The sequence below is a fragment of the Pithys albifrons genome, chromosome 3, assembly GCF_047495875.1.
Source record: "Pithys albifrons albifrons isolate INPA30051 chromosome 3, PitAlb_v1, whole genome shotgun sequence".
Classification (NCBI taxonomy): Eukaryota; Metazoa; Chordata; class Aves; order Passeriformes; family Thamnophilidae; genus Pithys; species Pithys albifrons.
Window position 1 is genome coordinate 96,712,565 of NC_092460.1, and position 27,172 is coordinate 96,739,736.

General features: G+C 39.9%; 1 protein-coding gene across 3 annotated transcripts in view; it reads right to left on the reverse strand.

Annotated features, from left to right (window-relative positions):
- Window positions 1-27,172, reverse strand: part of CELF2 (CUGBP Elav-like family member 2) — a 553,335-nt gene that overhangs the window by 329,507 nt on the left and 196,656 nt on the right. The window contains exon 2 of one of the 3 annotated variants that reach the window (XM_071552836.1): window positions 5,968-6,038. The exons of the other annotated variants lie outside the window; for them this stretch is intronic. The gene's annotated coding sequence lies outside the window, so the exon portion shown is untranslated. The remainder of the gene's footprint in view (window positions 1-5,967; window positions 6,039-27,172) is intronic. 3 annotated transcript variants of the gene reach the window in all.

Consider the following 27,172-nt stretch of genomic DNA (forward strand, 5'->3'; position numbering starts at 1 on the left):
ATGCTTCAGTAAAAGAAAGTATTTCCTTGTTGAAGTTTTACTACATTTAAAATCCTTTCTTGTTTAGGTTTAAAACTTTGTAGCAGGGACAAAAGGACAGGGACATTTTCCCCCAGCTCAAACCCTCTAGAAGGAGAGGAATCAGAGCAGCTCTGCCATGGCACAGAGAGGTGCAAAATTTCTTGCATTTTATTAGTTAATGAAACAATGGGCAAGGCTCCTCAAATATAGAGGGTGTGGGAGTGCATATTTGAGCAATTGGGACATATGAGATGAATGAGCTGCAATAACCTGAAATCCTTAATAAAACCCTGATATTCAAGGGTTGGCCTCATTCACTTTTGTTTGTGGATCAGAGTGCCATCAGTGAAATTCAAGCCAGAAGACAAATCCCACAAACAAAACCCCCACTTCTTTTTCATTGAAACATGACCTTTTCATTTCACGAAATGTGTGTCAGCTTAAATCTTGTCAGCCCGACCCCAATCTGTCCTATTCCCCGATTCTGTGGAGCTCTTCACAGAAGCCATTCCCACCCCGGGCTATGATCTCGTCAGATCTCATAAGTGAAACGGGGCCAGGTCTTTCCAGGACTGCAGGAGACACCTCTGAGGAAACCCCAGATGCTTCAGGAAGTTCCTGGTGGTGACTCTCACAAGGAGCACTCCCTGGGTTAACACCAAATCCACTCCCCACAGCAACACTAAGGTTATTAGGCTTGTAAAAACTTTGCATTTTAAATAGGGAGGACTGGAAATTAGAATCACTTTTATAAACTCCAGAGACATTTCCCCACACACACAACAGTGACAGTTACATTATCATCTGTCAGCTATTGAAGTTCTCCCCTCATATGCTGATATTATCAACATGCACAAGATTTTTTTTGTTAAAAATCCTCAGAACCCAGCAAGCCAACTGATGTTCTTTCTTTTTCCCTTCCTTTTCTGAGGTTTATCTCCGTACTTCCACATCTTTTCCTGACAGAAGTCTCAGTGGCTCTTCCTTGTTTCACTGCCAGTAATGTTCCTTTTAAATTTCTTCTATTTTAAATCTCTTCTAGTCTGGTTTACTCCCAGTATTCAGTTCACATTCACCTCCTCTTGCTTTTCACTCATCTTTTACTTCATGTTGCCCTTCCCCATCTTGCTTTATTCTGGCAATTCTGATTTGTCTCCATACCCTTGCCTCCAGAAACACAATCTTCTATTTCACCTCCTCTACTATAAATCAATAAAATTCAAACATAAGTCTTTTATCCATTTCACAAAAATTTTTAGTACATCAGGACTGTTTCATAAAGCCAAATTTCCCCCCAAACCACATAGATAGTGAATGTGGAATATACATAACAACCTAGTATGCAAGTTACCAGTATATTGCAATATTCAGGGATAACAAATTGACACATCAATTACTTCTGACTACACTCCTGTTTATGTCTACATGCCACAGACTGCTCAAGCACAAGTTGTTTTGACCTAGACTGCACCCTTCCTCCTATTCAGCAAGTGACAAACACACAAGGTTCCAGAAAATAAGGCCAAGCATGAAGTTGGTACTGAAGGAATGGTCAGTGATTTTATGTAAAACTCTCCAATATGGACTCAGCACAGGTAGTAGCTGGGCTGTTAATGGTTTAATGGTCTTAATCTTCCAGTGCTGTTTACCTGAAAGGTCCTCACATCACTGACTTAGGGTGGAGAAAAAAGATTAAATTGGCTAGTGTGACAGGTCTTGATCCTTTAAAAAAGAGCTTTCAGAAGGAAAAAGAACATTGGAAAAAGATTTTCAAAGTGAGCCTGGAAATCATAAATTCCTGTGCTCTGTTTTAAAGTGTTTTCTTCACCGACAAACCACAGATCTGTCTTGTTGAGCTGTATAAAGCAAGCCAGCACATGTGAATTGGAGCTTTTTTAGCTATCACTAAATAAGCTCTACTTGTTAGGTTTCTAATCACAGGCTTTCTGCTGTTTTCTTTGGTTATTATGTGAGATGCATTCACAGGGATCTCAAAGAACAGTTGGAGCACTACAGATATAGTACGTGTGTTCTCTCAAATTTCATTATGTATAGATTAACACCTCCAAACAGGCGCCATCTCACACAATTGCAGCCAGAAGTAGAGAACAACAACAACAAAAAAAGCAGAGCCACAGATTTCAGATTGAAATATTTCCTTGGCTTAGATTCGTTTTTTGAGTTGAGTTCACATACCTGAAGAATTTATACCTTTAGACTTTTTTTTTTTAAACAAACGATAGATCTTTCTTTTCCCTATTATTTCCATGAAAATAAATGAAGAGTTTTATCCAGTGATTAGGAACTGCAGAGACAAACAAAAGCAGATCATGCCTTCACCAAAGTCCTGTGTTTTTACTGGGAAAATCACTGAGAACTTCACAAAACTTTCACTTGTGCTCTGCTGTGTGGTTGCAAGAGCTAAGAAATAACTTGTCGAATAACAGTATTAGCATTCACAGGAGGCTCCAGAAATTACACATACACAGAGAGGGTTATTTAACTGCACATTTTTTCATTTCCCCTGGATGAAATCACTACCACATTACAAGGAAATGCAATTAATTGACAGTGCAAACACACACAGTCACATATAGGCAGCAGCAGCCTGTCTGACCTGCTCCTCTGCTCAGCCACTTCAAGTGCACTGACTGTTTCAGTGGGGCTGTTTCCTTATCCTCCCCATCTCCAAAGTCCATCCAGAAATAATAAGTGACTCTGAATTTAGTTTTCCAACTGCATTCTGTGCTTAATGTAACACTATTACAGCTCACACTCATGTTAAGTCATAAAATTGTTGATCTTGGAAAAGACATTTAAGATATCAAGTCCAACCGTTAACTCAGCACTGCCAAGCCCATCACTAAACCACATCCCCAAATGCCACATCTACATGTCTTTTAAATCCCTCCAGGAATGGTGACTCTGCCACTGCCCCTGGGCAGCTTGTTCCAGTGTTTGAAAACACTTTCAGTGAAGAATCTTTTTATAATATCTAAGCTAGACTGCCTCTGGTGCAACTTGAGGCCATTTCCTCTAGTCCTATCACTTGTTACTTGGGAGGAGACCAACCACCACCTGGCTACACGCTCCTTCCAGGGATCTGCATGTAGAGTGCTATAAAATCCTCCCTGAGCCTCCTTTTCTCCAGGCTAAACAACCCTAGCTCCCTCAGCTTCTCCTCATCAGACTTGTGCTCCAGACCCTTCTCCAGCTCCTTTGTCCTTCTCTGGACATGCTCCAGCATCTCAGTGTGTGTCTTGTAGTCAGCGGCCCAAAACTGACCTCAGGGTCTGAGGTGTGGCCTCATCACTGCTGAGTACAGGGGGACAATCTTACTATTAAAGACTGAGGCAAAGAAGACATTAAATACCTCAGTCTTTACCTCATTCTTTGTCATGATGTTTCCCCTTGCATCCCCTTGAGGAAACTATCCTCAGCCCTCTTGTAGTTGCTGATGTATTTGTAGAACCATTTTTACTGCCTGTTACAGCAGTAGCCAAGTTAAGTTCTCAACGGGCTTTGGCTCTTCTAATTTTCTCTCTGTGTAACCTCACAATATCCTTTTAGTCCTCCTGCACTGCCTGCCCCTTTTTTCAAAGGTCCTAAATTCTCCCTTCCCCATCGCCCCCCCCCCACCCCCCCCAAGTTCCAGCCAAAGATCTCTGTTCAGTCAGGCTGTTCTTCTCCACTGACTAGTAGTTTGACAGATGGGAACAGCCTGCTCCTGTGTCTTTAGGATTTCCTTCTAGAAGAATGTCCAACCTTCCTGGTCAACTTAGCCCTTCAGGACTGCCTCCCAAGGGACTACCTCAACCAGTCTCCTAAAAAGCCCAAATCCTGCCCTCCAAAACAGCAATGCTGACCCCTCTCCTTACTTGAAAAAATCAAAAACTATCACTTTTTGATCACTGCCCAAGAGGGCCTCTAACCATCACATCACTCACAAGTCTTTCTCTGTTCACAAACAGCAGGTCCAGTGGTTACTTTCCCTAGCTGATTTCCTCGCCAGCTGTGTCAGAAAGTTCTTCCACACATTCCAGGAGCCTCATGGACTGCTTTCTATCTGCTGTTACTGTATTTCTGGTGTACAGCTGGGTAAGTTGCAGTCCCCCATGAAAACAAGGGCTAGTGATTGTGAGACTTTCTGCAGCTGCTTAGTGAATATTTTGCCTCTCTTTTGGGTGGTCTATAACAAAATCCCACCAGGATACCTGCCTTGATGGCCTTTCCCCTGATAGCTACCCATAAAGACCCAACTCTGTCATCACCAAGCTCTGACCATCAAACCCTCCCTAACATACAGGGCTATCAGCCAGGTGTAACCCCTCTGTTGCCAGCTGGCCTGGTGTCATGTAAACAGATCCACAGTCAAAACCTCCAAATTCTGCCAGAGACACCAGGCTCAGATCCAGGTATCGATCTGCTGGCTCTACCTGTTTCTTCCCTCATCATTCCCTACAATTGGAAGGATATGGAAGGACATTACTTGTGCTCCTAATTCCTTAACAAGTTGTCCCACGGTCTGAAATCTCTTTCAACTGCCCTCAGACTTCTTGTTCAACCTTTATTGCTGCCCACCTGAAAAATCAATAATGAACAGTAACAGCATCCTGGCTTGTATTAGACATAGTGTGGACAGCAGGACTAAACTAATCATCCCCCTGTGCTTGGATGTCACCCCACAGGGTGCTCAGACGCAGCACAAATGTGCCCCTAAGGATCCAGCTAAACATAAATGTGGGAGAAAGACAAAGGGATTGGTAAGCAGCAGAACCAAGGGGGCCTCGTTGTCCAGTGATTTATGTCTCAAAGTTGCCCTCCCGTGCAAATTTTTGAATACCTAATAAAGGTTGATCTGACTTTTCCATGTAGAGACTACTTTTTCTCCTCTGGAATGCCCTCTATTTTCATGAAAGTGGCAGAAATGAAATATATCTGAGACCTCTGTGCCTGTCAAATTTGGTTAACCTGTATTCACTGGTATAAAAAGCCAGAGACAAGAGACGGAAAAATAAGGACTGACAGACAATTCAACTATATAATCCTTGTATCTTCAGTGAATGGGAGGAGGAGAAAAAAAAGAAAAGGAAAAGAGCAGCAGCAACACAAAATCTGGCTCCCACAACATGCGGGGAGTGACCACACATATTTTCCTGTGGTCAGTCACTTACATTCAAACCCTTCATTGCAAGGATGAAGAGGTCAAAGGATGCAGAGTATCTGGCAGTGAAGAAGCACAATAAAACCAACCCAAGTATGAGAAAAGCCACAATTATCCAAAGGCAGAATTCAAATGCCGCAGGAAAACCCCAAACTCTTCTGTGACTGACAGCTGACATGCTTTGGATCAAGCTGGCAACCACTCAGCCTATGATCAACACTTCAGACAGACTGTAGAGAGTATATCATCAAATAACAAAAATGTAGAGCAATTGCTACATGTTAACTGTGAACTCTGAACACCCAATATGGCTCAGCAGTTTTACCTGAACCCCAAATAACAGTGGCTACCAAAATCCCACTGATGTCTTTAATTTCTCTTTTCTTGTGCTAGAAATGACAGTCAGACTTGCTGGATTTCACCTCTGATCCAGCAAAGCTCTTAAGCACATGGTTAACTTTAGGTACTTGGCAACTGCAAGTGAAGGGGAAAAAAAAATAAAAAAATGCTTGTGCACTTAAGAGCTCATGATGTGTTAATCTTGCTGCTGCCTCTGGGCCTTTGTGAAGAGAAAAAAATATAAAAGGAAAAAACGCACCAATTTTAATTCTGAGCTTCTCTATGAATATAAAGTTGGTCGCTTTGAATTCTGTCATAAAACGTTACATTTAAGGATATAAAATTGTACACCAGGAGAACATGCCACTGTATTCCCTCCACTTGCTGCAGATGTAAGCAGAGGATCCATCCTGTGCATGCAGGTTCTGTGTGAAATCTCTCACCAGCAGCAAGATCCAAGCACCATTTTTTGATCGCAGTGGATGAGCAGGATGGTGAGAAAGCTTTGCTGATGCTAGAGAATAAAAGAAAACAAAGGAAAAAGAAAAAAAAAATCCAGTATTTGAAATGCAGGCCTGATCACAGAAAGCTGCAAGAATTTACCCTAATTTCCAAAGGCTTTGCCGAACAGGCGGTTCGTGCCTCGGTTCAGCCTCGCACGCCTTGGCTGGGCCAAGACACACCATCTGGTTCCCAGCAGCACTTGCTGAAGTCTGTGGGAGTTCTGCCTCCAAAGTGACAGCGTGATATGACCCATTGTCCTCCACAAAGCGAGCACCTACACTTCTAATGGATGTCATTTCAGATAGGCATTTTGGCTAAAACAAAAAATAAAAAAAAGAAAATAATAAAAAAAAATCAACTAAGTGAACTAGGTGCTGAGGATTTGATCTGCATTCATCAGTCATCAGCATTCCCAGAGACAAAAAGATGATCTCTGTTACCCTACAGGAATTTTGACCTGTCCCCACACGAGTATTGCATTAGCATCTCTTATGGTTGTTTCATCTCAGTGGGAGCCTCCCTCTCCTCCATTCACTGAGAGAAAAGTCCATTCAGGTACAATAGCAAACGCAAAGATTTAAGATGTGCAGCTATACCATCATGCCATAGACTTCATAAATAATCTGCAAACACTTCAGCTGGCTAGAAAATTACCAGACAACAAATTTTATCCTTCATTATTCCCAGATAAATCTCTCAGAAGGAGATGGCTAGCCCACACAAACATATATTGTGCCGATATAAATACCTATGCTATTCTTCTAGTAGATCAATTTCTAAGTCTATTTGAACAGTGTAAATTATTTTGGTGAAGTAGACATTGTTGCAAAACACATTATGGGATTTCCTGCGTATCTAAAGCCAACCTCAGGACAAAATTCCCTGTATGATCCTGCTTAGAAAATTTGAAGTTAAATTCTCTATTTCTTTATTTATTTTTAATTTATGCTTTACCATATTCATTACTGCTTCCCATCAGTGCAGCTGACATGGGTTATTGCATTACATATGCCAGCAGACAGACTCCTACCTCTTATAGACTGCTGCCTACATACTACAAATGTTTATTATTCTCAATGCACCAAGTGCCAGCTAAATCAATAGTTCAAAAGCCTTGTTCAATTCAAATGGACTTTACAAAGTACTGCACTGTAATAAACATGCACAGGCAGAATGTTTCCCCAATTGCTTACACGACACAACTCTTATCACATAAAGTAATACAACCATCACATTTTTCTTTCTATGCAGAGTCCCAGTTAAGTCAAGAATGAAATTATCCTATTAATCACAGATGAACGGGGTGTATTGGCAATGACATATAGTAAATAAAGTGATAAAAGAGAAATACAGTGACAAAAATCCTCACACAGATTCCTCCTAATGCGTTACGCACTGTAGCAATTTGGACTGGTCTCCATTTCTTACTCGGCAAAGTTTCCTTACATAAGTGGTTTTATAGGTTCCAAAGAGTTTAAAGAGCCACCAAATCAAAAATTGGCTGCTAAATTGCAATACAAGCAATAAACTTGTTTCCCCTATGCTCAGGTCTTACCCACATTCCAGCTGATGGTCCCACTTCACACAAACCATGCTCTTGGTTTGCATGAAATTTTACTAAACCAAGACCAGGACCCAGAGATATTTAGCACGAGGATAAGCACTCTCATGAACAAAATGAAGGGGCTAGGCATAAGGGTGAGAATTCCAATGTGACATGCAATTTAGTCAGTTTGGCTTATTAATACAGAGATGTTGGAAGGTCTTAAAATTTTTGCCCTAAATCTTTTTACATCATTGAGCTCTCAATCCAGGTCCAAGCCCAACTGAATGTTTAAAGTAAAATGGATCACTCGAATCCTTAAAACTCAAGTATTTGCTCAAATTTATTCAGGGTTTAATAAAATTCTATGCAAAATAAGAATAATAATTACCGCAGAGCAATTCTTACTTTCTTTTTCCTGCTGTTAGCAGGATTCAGTCAAAACAGAGCAATGACTTCACCTCTTTTAAAAAAGGTGGCAAAAGAGTTATCAGCCAGGGATGGTATTGTAAGTACCAGCCTGCCCACTTTCTATCAATCAGATACTACTGGCAGAGCAATAAAGAAAGAACGAGATAAGAAGGAAACATCTGTCAAGCAACATCCCAGACAGGCAAGAAAGAAGGAAAGCAGTCTGGAAAAAGAACAGGATAACAACAAAAATTACCAGCAAGTAATTTTCCCAGTGTTGTACATTCCTTTTCTCCCACTCTATGAATAGAAATTGGTCCGATAGCCCCAGTAGAGAGTTTGCTATTTGAAGCAACTTCTGACTGAAAGGATTTTTTAGTGACAGATCATGTCTGAGCAGCCACACTTTGGCTGGTTTGACAGCTTTCAAGGCAGTTTCCCTGCACTTGAGCCACTTGAAGAAGTCATGACACTTCACATTTACAACTTGCACATTAGATAGCAGTGCCCAAGCTGATGTGCACAAAGCACAGCAGTCTTCCCACTCAACAGAAAAAAACAACATCAATGGTTATGCTCTTCATCCAAAACTAAAGGCAGAAAAGGTGATGTTTGGAGGCATCTCTAACAGTTGCATGGGAAAAAAAATCTTATTTCCTTGAGATTGTTGTGAGTAGCAACAGGATGAGCAGGCTGTTGAATGAAGACATTGGTTATTGTGAAACATCTTGGGGGTATTGGGAGTGGAGCTTGAGTTGTCCTACAATACAGATTAAGTGTTAAGAGATTAAAAAAAAGAGGCAAACTTCTTTCTGATATATATCTGAAAAAGATAAATGTGACAGAAAGCTACACAAGCTTCCAAGAGATTAGCACTAATGTTCTTTGAATTATCAAGTTCATGTTACTCAACTTTATTTATTTGCATAAGAAGCCATTTAGAACAGAACTTGGCACAGCACAGGAAAGGTGGTCTGGTAAATAGAGAGAACAGTCTTTACTGACTTTCTTCTTCTTTTTTTTTTTATTGTTCTTAACATATTTTATTTTAAAACTAATAATTCCTAAATAAATAGAAAAAATGTGTTAAGTAATCGTCTGCTAAACTGGGGATAGCAATAAATTCATGTTCTTTGCACTGTTTTCCTTCTATCACTGGTCCTGCCTTCAGCATAAAATATTCAGGAAAAAATCCACCCAAATTAAACAAAACTCTGCCCCGTGCATTGCTGAGTTTTCTCCAAATTTGCTTTTGGTTAGGACACACTTAGGCTGGAATCTCTTATGAGTATCACTCTGACTGCTTGCACTTATAAATAGACTGATGGGAATGAATTACAGAGGGGTTTTTTCCCTTTTAGTTTATAAGGAAATATTTCACAAATACTAGAATACAAGAGATTTTAACTTGATAAAAACAAAACATGTAGTGTACCTAAATTTGAGCTGTCATCTCAGTCATACTGCAAGACAGAAACCACAAGAGTTTCAGGCTGAGGTTGAGTAAGATTTCATGCTTACCCAGGTCAAAGACATAAAATTTTTAAATGTATGTTTGGGAAAGACAGGATACATGATTATCAGCTCCTTCACTTTTATTGCAAGTCCCATGGTAGCACTTAGCAGGATGTTTTTTGATTTTGTATGTTTGGTTTACAAAATAAGTTTATAAGGCTCACTTTAGGGAACAAGAAAAAAAACCACAAACCAAAGTAGCAACTTCACATCTCTGTATACCTTGGAGCATTTGAAAGACCACCTTCCTAGTTTCTTCTGAGGGCCCATACCATAATGTTTTGATGAGAATCTCCTAAATGCCTGGCTACCTGTGCTGGGATGGTTCGATTCCAGTCCTCATCCAGATAATGCCTTCTTTGGGCAGCACAGTTTTGGCTTTGCCATAACTTGGGGGGAAAAAAAGAGGTATTTTTGCTGGACACTCAAGGAGAGACAGCAGCTGCTTTTCAGTGTGACAGGATTGCAGAGGGCACCCACAGCTTTGAAACCACCACCCCTGGGTCTGAGTCACAGGGGATGCAGATCCCAGGTCACCGAAGAATGGGTGCTGCTTGCAGGAGTTCAACAACTTCAAGCATCTATGTACTCCTTGTTTAAGAGTTTGGCATTGTAATAAACCTTGAGTGTCTCTTCAGACACTCATTCCTCAGAGTTTACTGGATATGGATTGCTCCAATGTTTTCTACATCAGGCATTTATATGTTTTGATCTGTTTCCCACAAAAAGGCCACAGCTGGAAGTTAAAACATCCATTCCTCCCTCCATGGTTCCTCTCTGCCCCACTCCAACTCCTTGCTGTCTTGGGGGGGAATCAAAAGGAAAATGGCAGCTGAGAAAGTCCTGCTCCCACGGGTCCCTCCCCCAGCGCTGGGCTGCCTTATGGGAAGTGACAGTGTTTGTTTTCCATTAGGAGGAAGTGCATTACTGTGCATGGAAGGAATTAATTACTTTCCTTTGATTACCTAAAGGCTGACCACCTGTGGGTACAATCAGCATTGTTTTCTTCCCTTGATGTAAACAAGAAAGTAATTGAAAGTCTGATGTGCATCCAGTAGTAAAAAAACCAAGAAGGCAGGAGTAGGTCTGTAGCAGTACACTTGGCCTGTATTATTCACTCCAGTTGCCACAGAAAGGATTTAGCATTTCAAACAAATGAGAAATATTCTTACAAATTGGGGTGATCTCAGTTACCAATTTGACATTATGTTCTTGAAACTCTCTGAAGAAGCTCATCATTCTCAGAGCCACAGTCGCGCTTAACCGCAGGCAGGTTGCAAAAAAATACTTCAAAGCTCAACCCAGACTCTTGCCCACTCAGGGCAGGATACCTGGGCCCCTTGTCTGCACCTGATAAAAGGCAAGTTCACAGGGTTTTCAAAACTTTTAGCAAGTTTTTACAGAGGAGTTTACATTTGGGCCCTGAAGAATTGTGAGTTATACAGAGGTTGCTGGGGGGGGTGTCAGCCATGAAACCTGTATAAGCTGACACCGAAACTCACAACAACAAAAAGAGAAAGACTGAATGGGTGGTAAAGTAAGAAACCCAGATCTGTTTCCTTCCTGGCTCCAGTCCTGTATCCTCTAGTCCAAGCAAATTAAATGGCGAATTCAACTTCCTGCTTCATGTCACAGTCTAAAAGCAAGAAACTAATTTATGAAAAAATACAGATTTTGCACAAAGAGGGATATACTGACAAGCATTAATTACTCAGTCAAGGGCCTTATCGTCTATAGATACAGTATCTCAGTACTGCCAACCCATCGACTGGACAATAAATACTCAGTTCAATGAGAGAACTATGAAAAAATTCTCACATGGAGATTTCTTGGGAGAAAGTCAGTGTGTCTGGATATGCAGATAATGTCTGAGCACAGATTGAGTAACAACAAAAAACCCAACCACCATCCTATTGTTGTCTCATCAGTCAGCCAGATGGATAGGATCTCTCAACATACTCCATTCTGGATGCTTTTCTCGATCCTTTCCTGCATCAACAGGGTCAGCTTCCAAAGCTTAGGCTACAGGCACATGACTCAAAGTTTTGCAATACAGCAAATTCAATGAGAAAACACCAGAAATAAATTTTCAGCCAACTGGACAATATTAATTTGTTTTCATTACAGCTCAGAGTAGCCAGGCTGGGGTTCTTTCTGCAGGCAGTCCTAATACACCGTTGCAGTGTGGACATGGTGGGAAGACAGTGTTTTGTCTTGAAAGACACATACTCCCGTGTGAAGGCAAGAGTGGGAAGATCACCTGGATCACAGGAATCATAAACACAAAGTCAGTCACCATATTGACACTGCCCAGTGGGAAATGGGATCTTTTTTTCCAGAAAAATAACTTTTTTTTTCCTCAACGAGATCTACCCAGCACTGCTGAGATTTCAGGCAAAGAATAAACACAAAGTTATGAGACAAATAGTGAGAGCCATAGAATGGTCCAGGTTCCAAATGTTATGACCTACAAGTAGCAAAAAGGGGGAGAACTGGGGTTGCTGTGATGATAGATGAGCAAGGGAAGCATCAACATCTTCAAAAGCTACAGATCTGCTTCTCTATCTTTTAAATACAGAAAAGGCTGCTGCAAAAAAGAGGAGAAAAATGTGTTTGCCATGTCCAGAGTGAGATGAATGCAGAATTCACATAACTAGACATATTTTATGACAAATGTCTGACTTGCATATTACCAGGTAACCATAAAGACCAGATCACAGTAAACACTGACTTTCCTTATAGTCTTTTGAAGTATCTCCTTGAGCTCTATTGCACATGTAGAAGCATGAAGTCAAATCCTACAGTCCAAGGAAAGGTTGCTATATTATAAAAGAGGAATAGCAGCTTCAGAAGAGGATAGTGTTTAGGTTTGGCAGCTTAGCAGATGTAGGGAGGCATCTCTGATGCAGATGGACTGCAAGGGGAAGGGAAGAAGTAACTAACTACAGTTCAAAGATTTTCATGACTCAGAAGGAGGTGAAAAGTTACAGTGGGTTCTAATACCACCTTTTGGTTCATGAGGGCATAGGCATTTTTTTACATTGGAAAACTAATGTACATGGGAGCTGAATCTTTACAAAGCTGCAAAACAAACTCTCTACAAACTTCACAGAACAAAATATAGATTTAGAGGAGTAGCAAGAAGAAGGCATAGCAGCCAAATCATGACAGAGATCTTAACATGTTGCCATATGCACAAGACGTGAAAAACACAGGTCAAGAGTAAATAAGTTTTTCTTCTTCTACAATTATTAATGTGGTCTGGCTATCAGTTTAATGTAGATTGTGACCTGAAAATCTTTCTGTGGTTGCTGAAGTAGTAGCCATGGACAGGACAGCTGTGTTATTGCTCATGCTATGGCGAGTACATACATCATATTTCACCAGTGTGATTGTTCACTATTCCATCCAATACTGCTCTCCTGCCAACATTAAATTTTTGCCAGTTATTTTTCCTCAGCTGACTGTTCACCCCAAAGCCAGATCTTTTTAGTTAAAATCAAAGTGAAATCATCTGCTTCTCTCATTTCAACAGCTGTACATTCTAGTTGTGCAGGGAAGGAGGAGAGAAAAAACATCCTGCTGTTATCTACTAAAAGCAAGACACCTTAGAGATAAGCAGCACCTTTAGCAAGCATGGGTAAGTCTGTTACGCTTTCTAGAAAACAATCTAGTGACAGGTCAGTGAATCAATGTTTCCTTCGTGGAGGTCAATACTGAGCAGTGTAGGATTTGTATAGGCAATCAGTTAGTTGATTAGATGCAGCGGTGATCACTAATGCTTAAGCTATTTACCTTTGAGTGACTTCAGGGAATGTTGCAAATGCTTTGTTGTTGGAGGGAATCATAGGGTGAACTGTTTATAAAATGCCCTCCTGACACCCTGCACTTGGAACTTTGACTATAAATATTTTATATATTTTATGTTTGAAATACCAAGATGAAACAGATTTTCATTCCCTTCTGGATTACGAATTTGGAGGGTGGTAATATTTTAATAGATTGATGTGATTAGAAGAAAAAAAGATGGGCAAACTCCGAGACATAAGCAATATGAATATATTAATTTACCTCACTTTTAACCCTGTAGAGTAAAAAGGTTGTAGGCATCCCAGTTTATCAAGCAGAGCTATTTCTTAGGTGCAAGTAGCACCCTCTGAAACAGGTCTGTGTTGCAGCTGCTTTTTAAAAGTGGACAAATTGAGGCACAGGAAATTAAATTATTCTACACAGATCACAGACACCATTGTGACATTTGACATGGAAACCTGACCTCGAGTGCTAGCCCAGGAATACGAGCCAAGAACTTAAGAAGGACTTGGTAAGGCTCTCAGCAGGCAGACACTTACACGAAGGGACCTCTTCACCTCTGGAGGAGAATTACGGTTTTGGGTAATGCCTGTGTCCAATTTCTGCTGAAGTCAGTTACACACAAATAAATGACCTCTTTAGTTCCACACAGAGGCTGGAAAGAGTTTAGAATATGAAAAAACAAAAGAAGTGTGTTGATGGAAGGAAGAAGAGGAGACAAAGGCCATCTCGTAGCACAAGGAAACAGAACAATTAAGTTTTACAAGCTCCCTTCTCCCTACACCCCCCATGATTAATGACCATGCTTTACTTGCCTTAAGGAGTGGGCCCAGGGCTTGTGTATCAGTTTTTACAATCTGTTTTTAATGTGGAAAGATAATAACTGTGCAAAATGGAGCAGGCTGTATAAAAATTCTCTCTGCAAATGTGATTACACATAAAACCCATAAAAATTGTACAAAGCGATAGATGAACCAAAACTGAACAGCTGTAGTTTTTCATTATTTTGGAACTGAGCAGAAAGAGAGTATGTATAGAGAATGACTTCAATTTTTTGAATCTTCTGGACTTAATTGAATTATACATCTGCTGGGAATTTAAAATTTCAGAAGGAATATCACATTTCTGCTAAATTGAATTCTATATTGCTGAAATGAAGAACTGCCTGTGAAATATTAGCAATAAGGTTGATATATTTCAATAAACCCCTAGCAGTATAGTTCAAAATAATGTGGCACAGTTATATAGAGATACATATATATAAAACTTATTACAGTTAAGATCACTGGTAACTTTGAGACATTTTTAGCCCAAAGGACAAATTAAACAATAAAGTGTCATGGCTTTTATGTTTATTTTAGGCATTAGACAAATAAATTACTTAATCGCTTTGTGGCTGCTGCAGAACCACTTCTTGATCTGCTCTGCTGTGTTTTGTAAAATGGTTTTATTTCTGAAGAAGGAAAAAAAAAAAAAGAAAAAAAAAAAAACCAAAAAAACAAAACCCCCAAACCAAACCCAAACCATGAAGTGGTCCGGTTGTAATGCAGTTGAAGAGTTCAATGTTGTGTAGGGGAAAAAATTGAAAGAAAATGTACTTGGGCAGTTCTTAACCAGTGCAGAACACAGATGAAATGAAAGGATAGACTTTACAGGCAACATACAATTTTGATTGTGTCATTAAACACTATCATAAATAAGTTTTTTGAAAGATTTATATAGTTATTTTATGGTATGAAAAAGTTATATTAAAACCTTTTTAAGAGACAGTTAACATGGGGGAAAATGGAGAAGACAGGTAAAAACCACAGTGAGAGATTAACCACGTGGTTCAGATGACAAAAATAACCTCCTGGATTCACTTGAATACTACACCTCCTGCTGAAACAGGCCCTGGCCCTTGCAGGTTCTCCATTACAACCAGCCCCTTTGGTACTACAAAGACCTCAAATGTAATGGTTTGCACACAGCCTTGATAAACTAGAATGATCTGAGCTGTGGTGGGATTATTTAAAATAATTAAAAATTATTTTAAAGCCCTGCAAGAATATTGGGCTGGGGAATTCCCTCCTTCCCGTGATTTCAAAGGTGTTGTAGTCTCCAGGGGGAACAGCACCAACATGAACACATCTGTGTCCAGGGCCAAAGCATGGCCTTTTGGGGGCAATTCAGTACATGGCCTGTTTGGACTGGTTCAGCTAGACCTGATCTTTTGGGTATCAGGTGAATAAATTCCTCTCCTACCCTGCATACTCTGCTGTCTGCAACTGCCATAAACATGTAGGAAACTGGGTTAAAACAAGAAAAAACACCCCTCAAATTTTAGATTATCTGCAGTGCGTCAGTACAGCTGCTACAAACAGCCCAAATTGCGACACATTGTATTAAACACCCTGGCCAAAACCCAGCGCTCTTATCATGTAGTGTGTTTAAATAGAAGATGTCTCTAAAAGACTTGTGTTTACTTGCTGAAGAAAAGGCAAACAAGTAATACAAGACATTGCCAACACTATTGTTAAACATGCCATAATTTTTTTTGTTTTTGAAAGGGTCAAAAAAGCTTGCTAAATTCCCCCTGAAGACACACATACACCAAAAAGAAGAAATTGCTATTGCAACAGAACAACTTAATTAATAAACATTGATTGTGCTCATTGACTGCTGCAAATTGTATTAAATATTAACGACAACATTTTGTATATTTTATATTACTCATGAAAGTTTTATACCTTTGCCCTACAGCAACCATAGATTTTATATAAGCTTGCAACACAAGTGACAAACTACTAAGTATTGCAGAGCACTTCTATAAATATTAGCAGCGCATTATTATATACAGATACGATGCCTTCACTTATATCTGTCTGTACTGTCAGGTTCATGAAGCACTGGAACAGTTTTCCCAGAGAAGCTTTGGCTGCCCAATACCTGAAAGTGTGGAAGACCAGTTTGGACAGGACTTTGAGCAACCTGGTCTAGTGTAAGGTATCCCTGTCCATGGCAGGGGGTTGAAACAAGATGGTCTTTTAGGTCCTTACCAACCCAAACCATTCCATGAATATCTTCATTGACTTTCAAAGTGAGGAAAAGTCCAAGAAAATGTCATCGTTTTGGAACGTGGCTCCCTACCTCTGGACTTTTCATTAAAAAATGCTTAGAGTGTTCCTGCAAACAGCACAGCTCAATGCATCTGCCTCTGGAGGAGACAGAAACAGCTGTTTAACAGCACACAGCCCATGCAATATAAAAGTTTACCACAGCAACAGAAATACTATATCTAATCCAAACTGTAAGGGAATTGAGATAGGGAAATCATTATACATTCTGGAACATTGCCAGGACATGGCAAGCATGTGTGTGTGTGAGAGAGTGTGTTGGACACCAACCATCTCAGCAAAGTAAAGAGGAATTCTGCTGATTACATGTGACCAGATCTTGGAGAGTGATAGCTGAATGGAGTGTTCTTTGTCCTATTATCTTAGCCTTTTGTTAGTGGTAACAATTGGAAATGTTATGCTGCCACCATGATTTTTCCAAAGTGGTACTGTTAACAGAGGACTAGTGGCATTCAGGTTTTATTAATTAGTCTGGAAAAACAATTTAGATGATGGGACATTGCAGATGACAATACCTCATCTAAGACTGTCTTCATAAATGGAAGGTTTCTCTCTTCTCTCTAATATCTCTCACCCTTCAAAATTATTTTGCTCTCCATGTGTCTTCTTACTTTTTTTTTAATATAATAGAAACCAAAGAATTCAAAACACACTAACCCGAGGTGCAAATTATATAAATTTTTTGTAGTGGGTACAGATCATAGTCAAAAGCATTTTTTTTTCTGTAAGCAATATAAAAACTTCAAAAATCAGACATGAAAGATTTTGAAAGGCTCAGGTAACTAGTCAAGGGATGTCACTGACTTTGGAACTTGGCTTTAAACAAAATATAAGTTAATCTTTTTTTAACCACACTCCTGATCATGGTTCTAATTCTCCAAAAAACGGTTTAAATGTGACATCCTCATTAGAGACAGGACAAACCCATGACTTGGTAATGCAGGGATGTTTATCACTGTGTCTAATTTCAGTTTTGACTTTCCTGTGCTTCCTTTCACAACCTGAACACTTCATTAGGGAACCTTTCAACCTTATTATTTACTACTCTCCAAATTTAGGCAAAGACAATTACATATCACCATAATAATTAGTTTATATAATTTCTGAAGAACACGGAGACAAAAATGTCATACCATACTTCCCTCTGAAAAAAATAGAGAAAAAAAGAAAACAAAGCAACAAAACATCAAATAACCCCAGAAAGCCAAACTCTGTGTCCATTTCTTCTACTATATGATTCATTATGTCTTTTACCTACTCCACAAAAAAATATCAGAAAATATATTACTCCCTACTGCTTGGAAACTGAAAGGGAAGTGTTTCATATAAACACATGTAGCAGACCAGAGGGCATGCTCATTCCTGCCAGAGAATTTGACAGGTTCAGTAAACTATTTATGTACCTGTGCACAACACCTCCAGACACACACAGCGAACCAAGTGGATTCAACCATCGTTACTACTGGCCTGTAAGTAAATTAAATCTGCATCTTGACCATGTTGCCTGGAAGAGGTTATTCAATTATTTACAGGACAATAACAGGTAACTGCACTTTGCAACAGTTTGTAGACAGCTACTGTATGGTTTTGAACAAAGAAAATATGGACTGTGGCAGCCAGGACATATTAAAAAGCAGAGGGGAAAAAAATCCTGCAAACCCAGAAGTATTTCTAACTATGTTTTCCTTCTAGGCTCCTCGAGTCCCTGTGTCATAGCTATCCTTGTTATATAGTGAGCAGAACATGTAGCATCTGAAAAACGGGTATTGTTGGAATACCAGCTGATCTCAGAATTTGAAGGTTGCCCCACTTTATTCTTGAAACCCATTTTCAGGGCCTCAGTTTACCTCTGTCTCCCCTTTGTCTACCCCGGTCTCCTTTTTAAGCTTTTGAGTATGTTTTCAGTTTTGAGAGACAAGAAACATTAGTCTATGAGTAGAAGGAAACAGAAATCCTGACCAAGTCAGGAATTTAAGAGCCTGAAAGAATTTGGCAGGAATGTCACTTTGAATGGTCATTTAGCCACCTGGACAAGTTTCTTTGGATGTTCTTGCTTTCTAAAGTTACCATCTTCCTTAGAGAACAGTAAGAAAAAACCCACACTTATTTTCTTCTGTCTTCCACTCTACCACACCTGCTTCACCTTAGATAAATATTTATCATTGGAAGATACTTTAGGACACAGTTTGCATGAGAAATTTCAAGTAAAGCTGTGCTGTAGCATTGCTTAGGCAGGTAGTGTCCACATGTCCACATTCAAATCCACGTGCCTCTATAGCAGCCAGCTGGAACAGACCAGAGGGATTTACAAAGTTCTTTGGGAATTAACACGCTGGTACAGGATGCAAGAATTACCAACATATTAGGGCAATGGAAACTGCGAATGCCCAAAGCCACAGGAGGAGCTGAAGGTCCCCCTTGGCTTTCAGCCCAGGATTCAGGGCAGGGAATGGAATCACATTAAACACAGCACAGCTCTGGCTGACAAGCAAGGGCTCCTTTTACTTACTGAGGATTGCTTTGCTGTTGAACAGCAAGTTACAAACAAATTAGGGTTTTGGACGTGGCTTTGGATTCTGTTAATTAGATGTATCCCTTGCTATATGTGACACCACAACACTGTACATACTGGTTTAGACATAAAACTCAGAACTTCCCCCTGCTTGGCTTCTACCAGCTCATCTGCAGTGAGACAGGATGGACTTTGTCTTTCTTAACATCAGTTTTGCAGCTTTATATTCCTAAAAGTGTCACTGGCTGGCATGAACTGTGGCTGCAATTCTGATCACAGCAGAATCCCAACCCTGCACATCAAGTCACCTGCCATCTCTGTATAGTGCACTTAATTAAGGGGCATTGTGTGAAAGTAAGAGCTGGAAAAAAAAGAAGTTGAATTTGCCCTAATTGCACATCAAAATAAAAAATTATGCTTATTGAAAGAAATCAATGTAAAAGCCCTTTCTCTGAAGAGTGAACATGGAGCTAAATCCTTGGGCCCATTTATTTCAATCAGGAAGAGAAATGATTGTTAAACAAAGTTCCCAAAGTTCAATTTTTTCACTTCCAGATAATAACATTTTCTCATTGCTAGATGAAGCTGTGTGGAGGGCTTTTCCATAGTATCTTTCTTGGAAAAAAATTCCCTCTCAAAGCTAATAGTTCACTACTTGAGAAAAGGTTTTGAAGTTTCCAGGGTGAGATAGATCCTCTGCTCCTTCTGACCACAGAAGAAACATCACCTTTTTTTTGCACCACATCTTTATATACCTAAATTCTCATGTGCTTGGCCTTTCTAGATATACTGGTGACATCCAAAGTGTTTTGGTTTTAGTTTTTGGTTTTTTTTTTTTTCAGAATTTGAAATATATTTCAAGGTCTTTAAAATGTATACATTTTCCTTTCCCATGGAAAATATGCACCATCCCTTCAGATTATATAAACCTTCCTCTCCCAACAGTAGGAAAAGCTCCCACCATAGCCAGTTGATTGCCCGTTTGCCCAGCTACAGCTGTTCAGTTTGTTGTAACACACCTTGGTTAAATATTCCTTGCTCTTTTCGGAGCAAGCCAGAGAGTTATAAATCCTAATTTTGCAGTTCTGGAAAAGGAAAATGGAAGAAATTTTATATTATGTGCTACCCACCTTGAACACAAAGCTAAAAGATGTGTTGAAGGCATCAGTGTAAAACACACACTTCTGCCTTTTTCCTTTCCAAAATAATAGCAATGTTAAGTTAAAGCATCTAAAGTCTTTGAAGGGTTTACTTTGGAAAAACTAGAAAAATCATGCAACAACTAATGGGAAATCACTGATTAAAAGTGGGTATCATCATTCCTTTTCCCTTGCATGTGATAAGCACAAGTATGTAACCAACCCTCTACACTGATAAAAATAAGGTTCAAGTTAATAAGATATTCCTACTTCTCAGGCAAAGTCCTCTATAGTGAGACACATCTCAATTCTCAATTTAAACTACTTGGGTATGATATTGGAAATAAGTGCTGAAAACACAGTAATTAATTGAGCATGGAAGATAAAAGACTATGTGTAGCCATGAGACTTGACCTTACTCTCTTTGCAATAAGATTGTTTTATCTGCGTGGATTCACAGGACTTGGTTAAGAGCCGGGTGGGCTTACAGGTGTTAAACCAACCATTGGCAGGCTATCATGGCTTCTTCAAATGCAGAGGAAACATTTTTCCACTTCACAGCAGGAGCTGCATGCATGAAAAATCTCATGCAAATTGGATTTATCTGACTTTACTTTTCTTCTTTAGTGAAGATGTGGAAAGATGATGATTAAGCAAGCAGTTTCCTCCTACATTTTCATTCCAAATTGTTTCCACAGGCTCAAGTCTCAAATGACATGTGCCTTTTTTGGCTCGTCTAATGTTGGAGTAAGTAGATCTGTGCATCCCTCTCCACTCTCTGAAAGACTAAAATTAGGTTTCAGGGCTTGAGATTGCCTGGATGACTTAGATTCCACTTCAGTTTCTCTTCTGCATAGATAACTGTGATTGTGTTCTCTTCTAGGACAGACTTGCTACTTTGAGTTTCTGAGACTCATCACAGAACTGAAATCGAACCTTTACATTCAGTCCAAGACAGAAAAGTTTAGAGAAAAAGAATGAAAAAACACTTGTCTTCAGATTGTTTGGGGGAGACTGCTGCAACTCCCTTTTAGAGAGAGGACAAAACAGAAGTAGCTGCTCAAATTGCAACACGTTTTAAACTATTTGCCCTTTGGCCTGTTTGTAGGTGCTGGATGCTATAAATGCAGCCACAGAGGACAGCCCTGATAAACAGAGGCTACAAGCCTGCTGATGTCTGTCTGTGCAAGCAATTAAATAGCTCTGACTTTGCTTTTCCAATATATCAGCAATGATGAAAGCAGATCTAAAAATTAAAAAAAACCCACCCACCAGAAACCCACAACAACTCCCCTCATCTCAATTCAATAAGGAATTTAATTTTCCTCTCCTAAACATAAATAGCTTTGAATGCCTCTCTGAACAGAAAACAAGCTGTAGGTAAAAAGTAAGAAAAGGATTCACTATTAATGAATACTGCATGAAACTACTCTTCTTTTAAAATTCTCTCCCTCTGCCACAAGCAAGATTTTGTACTAAAAACACCCTTGTCCTGAAAAACATAAACAGCACAATATTATGAATTAGTGGGGTTTTACAACTGAACTGTGAGCACTTTATCTCAGGAAACGAAAGCAAATATTATTTAATATTAAAACTCCTGTGCTGCTGAATGACTTAAGCCTAAATCTACATTTTAAAGCATTGTATAGAGTCTCCACTCTGTCAGAAGTGCTGTTCATCACTCACTCATGTGCTTCACATATAGGTGCTGCACTATCCTGCTTCTTCAAAATTGAGTGCCACAAATTAGTTGTCCAGGAAGGGACATAACTCCACCCATAGCATGTTAACTGGACTCTTTCTTATACCCATCTCACGTTCCTAGTAAACACCTCCCAGCTACAGAAATCCCTTCTGAACCACCACTTCTGATACAGAACCTATCATTTCTTAATAGGATGATGATAGCAGCTTCATAGCCTCCATACATATCCTTTTTTTCAAGACAGGAAACCCTCTACTTGTGCTGATAGTGTTTCTAAGTGACAAATATAATTAATCTCCAAAGACTTTTACCTTTTGCATTTCAATGATTGCCTTATGCTCATTGCAGTTTGTTTTAAATAACTTGTAATATAGACTGAATTTAGGTGCTTTTTTACAGAGCCCAGCACAGGGGCAGAAAGGTTTGTCTGGGTTTTCTGAGCCCAGCTGTTTACATGAGAATTTATAGAAGGAGACATCCCATTTATGTATCTCTCCACTATTTTTCTGAATCATCCTTAAGCAAAAAAGAAAAAAATTACGAAGTGAAGACCTAATTTAAAAAAAAAGGTTTGGCAGAACACGCAGCCACCAAATCAGCCTCTTTGTATTAAGTTGTCTTCAGGGAATGGATTTTTTGTGACTATGAATTACTGTTTTTAATATAAAACCATAATCGTGTTAGTTATTTGCACAGAGTAATGTAGCTGTTCCATTGAATCCGAGGACAGTGTCCCTCGTGCCCAAAAGCCTTTTCCTCCTACCTTGTCTTCAGGACTGGAATAACCAGCAGAATGGAAAAAACCATAATAAACCCCACACCTAGTCTGTTCTTATTCTTAAAGCACATAGAGAACTGGACTTACTGGAGGACAAAATGGGTTTTACCCTGTTCATGAAGTTTAGGTGATGTCATGAAAGCACTTTGATCTTCGCAATGCCCAAGCCCCATGCAAGTGCTAATGAGTTTTATCTTCATAACACTTCTATTACTACCATCTTGGTTTTTTAATACTGAACAGAGATAGTAGGTAATCTCATGCAAGATGCCTATTGCCAGCTTGGAATGGGATCTCTGATTCATATGGATTCCAATGCCTTGACCTAGTTTGATCTATTGATTAACCATGTAGCTTTGTCTCTTTATCAGTCAGATAAGCAATTAAGCTCTGGTCCCTGCAATGAAAGAAACTGGAGACAATTTAAAATCAATCAGATCATCCAAACTGATTTGGTTATGGCTTTTGATATTTTTTCCAGGAGAGTAATGAAAGCTGGACACTGTAAAAGGAAGTTTTTAGACATCCCTTCTCTACTATTTTAACCACTATGTCAGACCACACGTAAGACATATGGGACCCCTGGGCAGTTATACAAGAAGTAGTTGTATCGTATTGCCAGATTTTCACTCATCTGAAACATGAAAATCAATTAAAAATTGCAATTAAACTATGCTGCATTACAAATTTGGACAAATAGGCTTGAGTTTTCTTGACTAGAGCATTGGGAAGAGCTCTTTGTCATGAACAGGTTTCTTTTATTTATCTCTCCTTGTTCTGCATCAAATGAAATGCTAAAGCCAAACAACAGTATTGGCACTGATTAATATTAATTTTTGGTTTCTTCGGATACCCTTGCAGTCTCAGTGGATAAAGAAGGTCTTTCCTGTGTAGTTGGTTTCCTCTGTAGTGCTTCACAAAGGTATATCATCTCTTTATAGCATGGACTTCAGTGTTTTTTTTTGGTTTATTTATTTATCAAATGTAACATAACTGTTAAGATCCAGTAATGCAATTGCTGCCAGCATACTAAAGAAATAGAAAACCCCTCAGACTCTGGAAGCCCCAGACCTGGAGAAAGGCTAATAGTTTCTACAGAGGAAGAAGCAGCAGACAAGTTCAAAGCCAACACTTGAACCAGATGGTTTCTTTGCATTAAAGAAGTTTGATTCAGTTCTTGTTTAGGCTTCAGCTAGGTACTGCAAAAGGAGCCTTTCTTTCAGTTTTCTTTCAGTTTCATCCAAAGTCAGAAATAAAAGAACTGTACTCGTATTGAGGGGGAAATCTCCAAAGCAAGCAGAAACAGACTCTTGTCAAGGGATGTCTCCTTGTACCTCCGTTTGCCATGCTTCAATCTGCTTTACTTAGCTTTCACCATGCAAAAATTAGGCACATCCTTTCTAATTATTTTTCTCTGGCTTTTCATATTTGCTACAGAACAGACTAAGGTCCTTGCAGAGAACAGCTCAAGTTTACCTAACACTTCTGTGTCTGACTTAGGGAAATAAGAGTGATCCAAGCTGTTGATTTACTCAGATATTTAAGTTCTTTCCCAAGTAGTAGAGACTATTCACTTCTCTTAGTTGCCATCTAACAATAACCAAAATGACATGTTGGCCACAAGGCTAAGCAAATGTGTAGTGATGTGAATAGCTTTTCAATTGTTCATTGTCTGAATAACTGCTTGATACAGCAGAACTGCAATTACAGTTGGAATTTTGCTACATTTTTGTCACCATGCCCCATTTGATCTGAATGCATTGAGCTCTTGCACCCTGGGATTTCTGGATTCCTACCCCTAATCACTTAATGCTTCATGGAAGTCAGAAAGAATTATTTTTGGTGGAAGGGTAACTTCTGAAAGAAGACAGACAAGTCTAGAAAAATGCAACCTAGTTGTGACCCCTCTTTTTTTCTTTCTTCAATATCACTCACAAAGCTTTGTCCCAGTCACTGAAAACTAGCACAGACACCTGCCTACTGCTCAGGCATTGTTGGAGCCATCAAAAATAACCTGCATAGCTATGGAGAAGCCCTGGCTTTATTCTAAAGTTGAATTTGAACTAGTAGAACACTGACAACTTGACAGCTGGAAGTTACTGGCGGAGTCCACCACTGACACGCCATGGGCAGGCAGCAGAGAAGTGTAGCTAAAAGCTATGACTTTTGGAGTAACCCATCCTTTGTCTCACTTCTGAGGCAGGGAAACTATTTTTGTGACTATCAATCTACAGGACAGGACTGAGACAGGCCCCATCCCTGGAAGTGTTCAAGGCCAGGTTGCCTGGGCCCCTGAGCAACCTGGTCTAGTGGGTGGCATTCCTTCCATGGCAGGAGGATTGGAAGTAGATAACTTTTAAGGTTCCTTCCAACCCAAAGCAAATATGATACTGTGAGACATGATGTTTTTTTGTGAGGCCATTACATTCAGCCCGCGTTCTCTCCATCTAGACTCTGGGAAATTGTCTCAGATCCATCAGCTCGTGAAACCTGGGATGGCTAAACCTCTCCAGCTGGTTTTGCTTGTGCTAGATACAAAGATGGTTGAATTAAAATACCTTCTGCTATCGATCTCCTCAAATGCCAAAATACAACTGTAACCATTTTTCAAAACATTACTGTGGAACTGCTAGTGGTTTGAAACCAAATGTTTCTTCTAATTGTTATTGACCAAATCATGTTTTCATACATCTCTGATAATTTCTTGTACCAGAATTCAGCACCTGTACTGCCTTCTCACCTGCTGGCAAGGTCAGCACAACATACAGTACATGTTGCAGTTAAATCTGCACAGCACTTTATGAAGATTCTCTGTATCCAACACTTGCCCTGAGTGGAGCCTCTAAGCATCCTGAAATGCAGCGGTCCCATTGAATTACTTTCAGGATCCATTCTACCAGGATGATTTCCTGACAGCAACCAACCAATAAAGCAGCAACGTCTTGTTGCCCACATATTTTGATGCTGACAACTGGAATCAGGTCACCTCCGGCTGGCTTGCTCCCAAAGCGTTCCAAAATCCTGCGCAGGATGAACGGCAGCGCGCGGTCACACGGAGAGGAGGGCAAAGCCAGGGAATCACTGCAGTGCTGGCACTGCAACACCGGGGTCAAAACACAAACATTTACCAAAAGGCACAAAAGCTGTTTTGGTGCAGGTGAAGGGGCTCTCCCGAGGGTACGAGGGCGGGTGGGCCGTGCATGGGCAGCTGGTGCAGTGCCACAGGAGGGGCCATCTCGACTGTGGGAAGCCCATCCTATGTGACAGCTACGTCACTTCTGCGCCACATGCCTCTTTACACCTGATCACACTGGTTGACACACGTGCCAAAACAGAGCATTTGAACAGGTGAGAAAAGTGAAGGGGCTGGGTGCCTGTATAAATGAGGCTGCCAACTTGACAGGCTGCCTTACGGCAGGGGCTCCAGAAGTCTTTTGCTGTGCATGTCCCAAGGATAAATAAAAAAAATAGATATACGCAGTGCAACTGCTGACATGTATGGCACTCACATGCCTGACTGAGACTGGCACTGACTATCAAGGGTAGAGGTCATCTGGCACCAAAAAAGAAATGAGGAGCCAAAAGCAGCTAGACTTTATGAAGCCTATTTGCTTTCATACCACCATCTGAAGTGCCCAAAAATGGATAACCATTCCCTCAAGACATCCTTCTCTGTGTGTTACCTGCAGTGGGTGACAGACAACTCTGCTACAGCTTGGTAATTGAATTTCAGAGTGTCCCAGGTATTTTTCCCACTATTTACTAACATTTATTATTTGTAGGACAGCACCTTCCCCTGGTTCTTGTTCTCTTTTAACAGTGAACAACACAAGAGCAGTGCCTTGTAGACAGAGAAGGGCATCACTATGGATTTACCAGTTCTGGCCATTTGGGCAAACGTGCAGAGTATGACTGTCTGCAAAGTTTACCCACAAATATATCCTATTGGGCAAACTTGCAGAAATGTGACTCTCTTCAAAGTTTTCTCCAAAATATATTGTACTGTTTTTACCTTTTGATTCATTCTTCAAGACCCAGATGTGTGTGGCCTTTTAAAAATGCACAAGACAGCTGTGGGGTTGGTGTGAACTATTATATTCAGCTTGGCTTTTCGCTAGGTGGTAAATTCCTCAATTTCTCCACATATCAAATTTCTCCATAAAAAAAATTGAAACAAAAGGAAAAAATCCCAAAAATGAACTAAAAATCTGTGGGCTTAGCATACTTAAGATATAACTGTCAAAAATTTAAACCAGCAGTAAGTCATTTACTCTCTTCTCCCTCTGAGCCTGGCAGAAGACCTTCTTACTGTGCCACCCAAAGGACTGGAAACATTAAACTAAATTAAAGCAACTTTTCTTCCTTTCTTCCCCTGGATAAACACGTTTTCATAAAAATGGTTCTTAAACATTGCTAGTCTTCACCTAATAGTAGTCCTACAGATAAGGTTTTATCTGTAGATAAATTTTGCTAACATTATAAAAAACCCCAGGAACAAAACAAAACCCAAAGCCACAGCCTGTCAGTGCACAGGCAAAAATCACAATTCCACACCACGGATCTCATTATTATATAGAATTTTATTATATATGAGTCTCTCTATATAATATGT